Genomic DNA, 7,749 nt, shown 5'->3' on the forward strand with positions numbered 1-7,749 from the left:
GTTATGACTTTTTGACATTTTTCTCAAAAATGATTTCCTGTAGTGAGAATGAATAAACTTTGTCCTATTAATGTCTAAAATAAAATTCATTCCATTTTATTATAAAAAAGGTTCCGCACATATCACTTTGAACTTTTTTTAAATTCTATGAAATGAAAAAAAAAATTCTCAAAAAAAGTATTTCCTGTTACACGAATGAATGGAATGGCCTTTTGCCTATTAATGACTAAAATAACTTGTATTCCATATCAATTTTAAAAAAGGTCCCGCACAAACCACTTTTAATTTTTATGCTATATGAAATAAAGTTATATATAAGATTAAATGATATATATGTTATAATATGATCTTAAAATTAGGGAAAAACAAACGGTTATGTAATTTTAATTATGTCATTTTGGTTATGTCGTGTGCACCCATACCTTTCAGTTAAATATCTGCTTACAGTGACTTCAAAAAATTGTTAAAAGTTCTGAAAAATAAAAACGTTAAGAGTTTTTTATGCGGAAGCTTTTTTATTGACTCACTTTATAATTAAGATTTTATGCAATCTTAAGTTAAAACTCATCAAAATATTATACAGGGATACGAGGTTGTAAAAAAGTCATAACCCTAGTGTGTATGTCTAGGAGTTCCAATTTTAATGTCGTGACCAGCGCAGCAGTCAAATATTCTAATACTCTCCCTAGGTGATTATGGAATATATGTATCCTTTGTCTTTTCATCTTTTTTTTTTTTTTTTTTTGTTTCCATTTGTTCGGCTTAAGGTCAGAAAATTAAAAACAGAAAATTTTTCGGTTTTTAGTTTATGTTTTATTTCCGATATTTCGACTATCTTCGATAGTCATCATCAGGGATTTATTTGCTTTAAAAGAAACAATTATCATTTGTTTATATATAAACATAAATAAAACAGTCATATAACAATATTTACTTTGTTTTAGTATTATTAGTTGTTAAACTGCAACCGCTTTGTCATCCTCTTTTGCTGACATTAACTTTCCAACTAAAGTTCTTTGGTGTTTTTCAATTGTATTCCTATAAATCTGCGCACAGTGTTCTGTGTCAGACTTATAATTCATTCTGTTTTCAGCAGGTACGTTCACAAATGAATTATAAGTCTGACACAGAACACTGTGCGCAGATTTATAGGAATACAATTGAAAAACACCAAAGAACTTTAGTTGGAAAGTTAATGTCAGCAAAAGAGGATGACAAAGCGGTTGCAGTTTAACAACTAATAATACTAAAATAAAGTAAATATTGTTATATGACTGTTTTATTTATGTTTATATATAAACAAATGATAATTGTTTCTTTTAAAGCAAATAAATCCCTGATGATGACTATCGAAGATAGTCGAAATATCGGAAATAAAACATAAACTAAAAACCGAAAAATTTTCTGTTTTTAATTTTCTGACCTTAAGCCGAACAAATGGAAACAAAAATTACTGATCATCTTTTTCTTAGATCGGGGCGTGGGCGCAGATAGATGAGACTAATGTTAAAGAACTTTACTTTTATTCGGACTGTGGCAATTTTCTCATTCACCGGAGTAAATCTAGTAAATCAGATTTGTAAGTCTGCGATTTACCATAAGTCAAACCTTTAGATTGTTGCTTGGCAACATCCACTTTATACTAAAAGCATATCTACTAGTTAACTACAATTCACTTTGAAAACATGTTATTTTTATGACATTACTATAGATGGGATTCTACCCGGTATTTACCCAAAACTTGGGTAAATTCCCGATAAATACCTTTTTAGGGTGTTTATTTGGGTATTTAAAAATTTATTTTGAATTGAAAATTTTGTTTTTCAGTCAGACAGAAAATCAAAAAGAAAACAAAAAAAACGGTTTAACCTCACGGACTATACTTTTTATATGTTAAATCGAGCGTTGGAGTTGTATGTAGGAAGAAAATTAATGCAGACCGCAGCAAATATAGCTTTGTCGAAGAGGACCAAAATCTCAAGATTATCAGCTGAAATCAAAAGTTAAGCCGGCAGATATATGGAAAAAATATGAATATCGGTCCAGCATTTACGTTTTTCCGCAAGAAGGACTTCAACAAACCGTTCAAAAAGCCCTCATATGTCAAAAATGACGCTGTAACTATATATGAGAGATTTACAAAAATATGGACCAAAATTGGTAAATATTAACTACTCACATTTCCAAAAAAAGTAATTTTATTCATAGTCAGTTAAAATTTGTTAAAATACTGCCTTTTCGCGTCCAATTGGATGATTTTAGTTTCTGTAGTTTTTACCCACATATTGGGTAAATACCTGGGTATTTACCCATTTGTACCCAATTTACCCATTTTAATGGGTATTTACCATTTGAGTATTTACATATTTCCCATCTCTAGACATTACAATTGATAACACTGTGTGTCATTTTTTAAGTCATGTCTTATTAACCACTTTCCCCACAGTGTGATAGAACACAAAAAACGAGAGGACACGTGTCTCGCCGTTTTTCCCTATCTCATCAACTTTCGCGGTTATAGTCCTCCAAAGGTTTGAAGTTTTGATGTAAAAAGGGTCATTAAGTTAGGACTATATATTCCAAACCGTTAGGAAATTTGAATTTATCTCAGAGGGAAAGTTGTAGCTATTGTCTTAAAGAACAAAAATTGTGAACACATATAATCCATCAAACTTCATCTGCAAGGTCAAAATCGCCATGGTCAAATTTCTTTTAACATTTTTTCTCAAGTTTTGTTATACATCTATCAAACCGATCAAATTTTAATTTGCGTATCTTTAGACCAGAGTCGGAGAAACAGTATAAAAATTGGATATTTTCAAAAGATTTTTGCTATTTTTACCATTAAGAACCGTTCATAGACATTTCGTATGTTCCAGAAAGTTGTTTATTGATGCCTTTCCTACAATATTGTGATTGTTTTCTTGAATTTTGAACGGTTTAGTATCTATGGAGCAGAAGCCGAGAAAAGAGGATAAAAATCGCAGTTGTTTTGCTATTTTGACCATTAACATCCGTTTCTACAGAGTTCGTATATTCTAGAAAGATGTTTATTGAGATCTGAGGTACATTTTTGTAATTGCTTGTTTGCTTCAAATTTGATCGGTTTGATAGCTGTATAACAAAACTTGAGAAAATTTTTTTAAAGAAATTTGAGCATTGCGACTGACTAAATGACCCTTTTTACATCAAAGCCTCAAACCTTTGGAGGCCTATAACCGCGAAAGTGTCCTCTCTTTTGTGGTCTTCTATCACGCTGCGGTGTCACAATATGGTTAATAATTTTCGTGTTGCACAGTGTAAGTAAATACACAACACAACTATCCAAACTCCACATTAATAAATTAAATGAACCCCTTGAGGAAAATGTGTGAACTAAATGTGTTATCTTTATGGGTTTGTCTTCGGTGAAGGAATAACAATAACTTTTACCCAAAACCATAGCATACTTTCAGGAGGAAATACAATTTTAACAATCATAAATATATGAGCTATTGAAGAATTTTTTAACTAAATATTGCTTTAGTAAAATCGGATGCTTCGTATATAGACGTCATCTGACAACATGGATAAAAATGAATTAGAGGTTTTGTACTTCAATGTACCATTCACAACTCCATCGTCTGTGTGCGAACTATGTAAGCATGTGATGTTAGATGCAGAATGCTATTTTGCTTCAAGTATGTTTGGACTGAATTTGTTTCAGACAATTTCGAATATACTGCCCTGGCTGCTATCTGGCTGGCTGCTGGTTAGTGCTCTCAAACGGATCAAGTTCTACGAAGGTCTATATCGGCCGACACCTTCTGGTACCTTCTAGTACCTTTCTGAAGTGCAGTTTAAAACCTGATCGAGGATCTTTCCTTCCAATTTTGAAATTTTCAGCAAACGTAGTCTTTTTGATTACAACGACGTTTTGACCAACGGTCAGAAAGTACTATTGTGGTTGTATGCTAATTATCGATAGATATGTCTCTCAAAATTATATCCAGTTCCATCATGGACTATGCAGGTCCATTTCTCCAAGAAGCTGGTCTGCAAAAGCTAAACACTTTTGCGATTCAATCAAGTTTTAAGGTTTCCTAGTACCGCTTTATTTTTTTTTCTAAGGGAAGTTAATACTTCGGAGATGTTGGCACAAAAATGATATTTACGGATTTACTTTCAAACACCTCTAGGACTTACTTAGATGACTTTTATTCTAAAACTAATCGTTTTTCACAAGCCGAACTATGAATAGATTTCCGAACGCACTCCAATTTTGGTTGCTATGTTTTGTGATAGCATCTTCAACTTGGTCTTTCCATCGGAATTTTGGCTTTCCCTTGGGGCGTATACAGTCAAGTCGTATTCATATGCCTTCCTGGTGTGGGCATCTTTATCCATCCTGATGCCAAGGCCCAGCCAACGCAATTGTTGTAGTTCGATACGTTTTATAATATCGATGTCGAAAATATTGTAAATCACATGGAATAAAGTGACAAAAACAATTTTCCATCTTTGTCTCAATAAATGAAATACTTCTAAATAGAAAATTAAAGTTCTGATTTTTGAAATGTGAAAAATGTTAAAGCTTTCGCATCGATGCGTGGATATCTCGGAAACTGGAACGGATAGGAGAAAAATTCAGAAGGAGCATACCGGAAAACCCTAAAAACCACCTGTATCTCAAAAATTTAAAAGTGGCGTATGGAACGCTTAGTCATAACATCGACGATATGTTGGCCAATATTATTCATCTTTTTATTTCCAGACTGATGTAGTTTGTTTTATTTATGGTGGTGCTGAGGTAAAAAAATCATTAACAACTTAAAATTTTGTTTCAGGCGACAAAACATATTGTTGCACCAACAATATACATTTTCAGATTTTTAAAATACACTTATTTACTACTTTACTTACTTATGATTGCTTCTACAATATATCTTCTCTGTGTGTAGGAGACATACTTAGCATAAACCGTCTTATCTCCTTTCTTGTGCACGAGACATAGCAGACTAAGATTCCAATCGTTGAATACGAGTATGTATCTCTCCAGCCAAATTAAGCTTATCGACTGATACATATTCCTTATCAGTATGTCGCCACCGGTCTTGAGCAGTCCGGCAAGCAGTCCATCAGGTACTGCTGCCTTACTGTTCTTCAGCCGATTAATTGCTGTCATGACTTCACTATGGCTCGGTGGCATACACTCAATGGCATCATTTTGGATTGGTTCTGGGGTATTTTCATCGCCGTCCATATTCGATACAAAAATCTTGATTAAATCCTTCTTCCAGATCAGTATGCTATCTGTATCAGTTAGCAGGTTCCCTACATCATCTTTGCAGGAGATTGTGCCTTCAGTCTGATGTTTTACACTCTTGTAAAATTTTCCGATTTCATTCTGGCTCCGGAACATCTCAATATTTATACCCTCAGCCTTTATGCTAATGAGGGTATATACACTTTCATACGGGCAAAATGTCCTCATCGAAATAATGGTATATTTGGACGAAATCCGTTTCAGGCAATTTGGAGTTGATTTAGCCAGGTCCGTCCGTCCGTCTGTCTGGCTGACTGGAGCGCACGATAACTTTCGAACGGATCAACCAATTCGGTCCAAAATTTGGCTTTCGTAATATTTTGTCCAAACTTAGTTTTATTTCGAAGGTGGGTTATATCGGTCCACTCCTACCGGTACCTCCCCCCAAAAGTTCGAAAATGTTCGGAAAATTTGTGCACACGATAACTCTATCGGTCCAATCCTACCGGTACAGTTCAAATGTCAAAAAAGGGCCACAAAATTCGTTCCGTGGATGAAGGTTTCAATTCACATGGGCTGTGGGTGTATCTCTGTCAGCAAAGCCGACTGATACTTTTTTACTTGTTTTCCTTAGCGCTTCGTATTACTAATGAATGCAGAGTTGCCTTGTATGTCACGTTCTTCTCTTCAGTAACCTTACGACACTACATATCGTACCATGAATTTTTAAGTGGCGATTTTTGGTAATGAGTTGTCAGTTTTCTTCCACATTATCGGGACAAGTTGTACCGTCTTTCTGCATGTGGGTCAGCTTCTCGACATTCTGCTTCCGTCCTGTGTTAGATTGAACTTTTTCCGCGACAATAAGGCGAGTGCGTGCGTACCTTGGTCGCTTCTACGAGGAAATTATCCTTGACATCTAACACACGGGAAGACTTTTTTCCGTCTCTCACAACATGATCGATTTAGTTTCTGGTTTACCCATCTGGAGTCATCCATTTTGCCTTGAATATGTCCAGGTGTTAGAAACAGGTGTTGCACATGGGAGTTTTGTTCCACAAACATCCCTGAAGGGACGATGGAGACTTCTCTCATATCAATGAGTGCAATGGATAATATGTCCGTTGGATGTATGTCCGGGCATCGTATCAGCGTCTTTAGACAGTGTTTGCGATTATGTAAAACCTCCGTTTAGTCAGATAGGTTCCTTATTTTTCATTTTACGCCAATCAAGACAATCGCTTAGTATCTACAACCCAGTAGTTGTTGCTTGTATTTTCCACGAACATCCACCACAAGTAGCGGCTTCACCCTAGAGCTGGTAAACTATCGATATTCCCAACATTCAATATTTTCGATACTTCATTTCAAAAAAATCGATAGCTATGATATTTTCGTTAATTTGTCATAACCACTAATTTAGAAGTAAAAATGGCGGATATGTCTTTGCTCTTGTTGACATCTTGCACAAGTACTTCACGAAAATATAAAGGAGAAAAGCAATTGCATTTATTTCATAAAAATACCCAAAAACAAGTGAGAAAAGGCTATAGTCGGTACGGGGCCGACTATGTGATACCCTACACGACTACCTCTGTGAATAATATTTTCACTCGAAAACATTTCGTTTATGGAGATACGAAAGTTTTCACCTATCTGGCTTTTATACCAAATGACTTAAGGCGAACTGAACCAAAATAATTAATATTTAATTTTATATTTGACTACTGTCGACATCACCAACATCAATAGGCTGATGATTGCAGAAAAAGTGGAAAAAGGGATGCATTAACGACTATTGCGACATCTCTATTATTTGACTACCTACGCCAACCTACTTTGCATAATTTCAAATATGGGATTTTCTACTTTCTTAGTCAGGCTTTGCCTTTAGAAGGTCCCCAACCAAAGGTGTGATATCCGTCATTACTATTAAAATCGCAAAAATGAGAAGTTGGGTTTTATTAGCGACTATTGCTATATCTTCGTTGTTTGACCACCTACGACAACCTACGTTACATCGTTGTAAAGGTGATATTTTCTAATTTCATTGCCATGTTTTGCTTTTTGTATACCCCTTATAGAAGCTGAGATATTGGCTTTGGAAAAAACGTTGTCTTTTTATCCAAATAAGTTTTTTGCTCATTCCGAACCCTAAATATTATTCGACCCTCACCAAAATCAATAGGCTTATTCCTCTTTGAGATCCCCATTAACTCTCAAAATTTCGTGACGATCCGATCAAAATTGCGGCCTGTAGCGCGATTTCCAAAAAAAATGGAAAAATGGGATGAATTACCGACTATTGTGATATCTCCGTTATTTGGTCACCTACGCCGACCTAGTTTGCATCATTGTAAAGGTGGAATCTTCTACTTTCATAGTCAGGCTTTGCTTGTGGAAAGTCCCCAGCCAAAGCTGTGATATTCGTCATTATAACTAAAATCGCAAGCATGAAAATTTGGGGTTTATTTGCGACTATTGTGATATATTCGTTATTTGAT

The 7,749-nt window shown here is 34.9% G+C and overlaps 1 long non-coding RNA gene across 1 annotated transcript; it reads right to left on the minus strand.

The window, feature by feature from the left end:
- Positions 1-402: 402 nt before the first annotated feature.
- On the minus strand, positions 403-998 carry LOC141391193 (uncharacterized). The gene is made up of 3 exons (XR_012409585.1): positions 935-998; positions 528-865; positions 403-472 (listed from the first exon to the last, which is right to left on the minus strand). It is a non-coding gene; the product is annotated as an uncharacterized lncRNA (long non-coding RNA).
- Positions 999-7,749: the final 6,751 nt, after the last annotated feature.

Source organism: Musca autumnalis, unplaced genomic scaffold, assembly GCF_047663935.1.
Source record: "Musca autumnalis isolate F117 unplaced genomic scaffold, ASM4766393v1 scaffold_1, whole genome shotgun sequence".
Classification (NCBI taxonomy): domain Eukaryota; kingdom Metazoa; phylum Arthropoda; class Insecta; order Diptera; family Muscidae; genus Musca; species Musca autumnalis.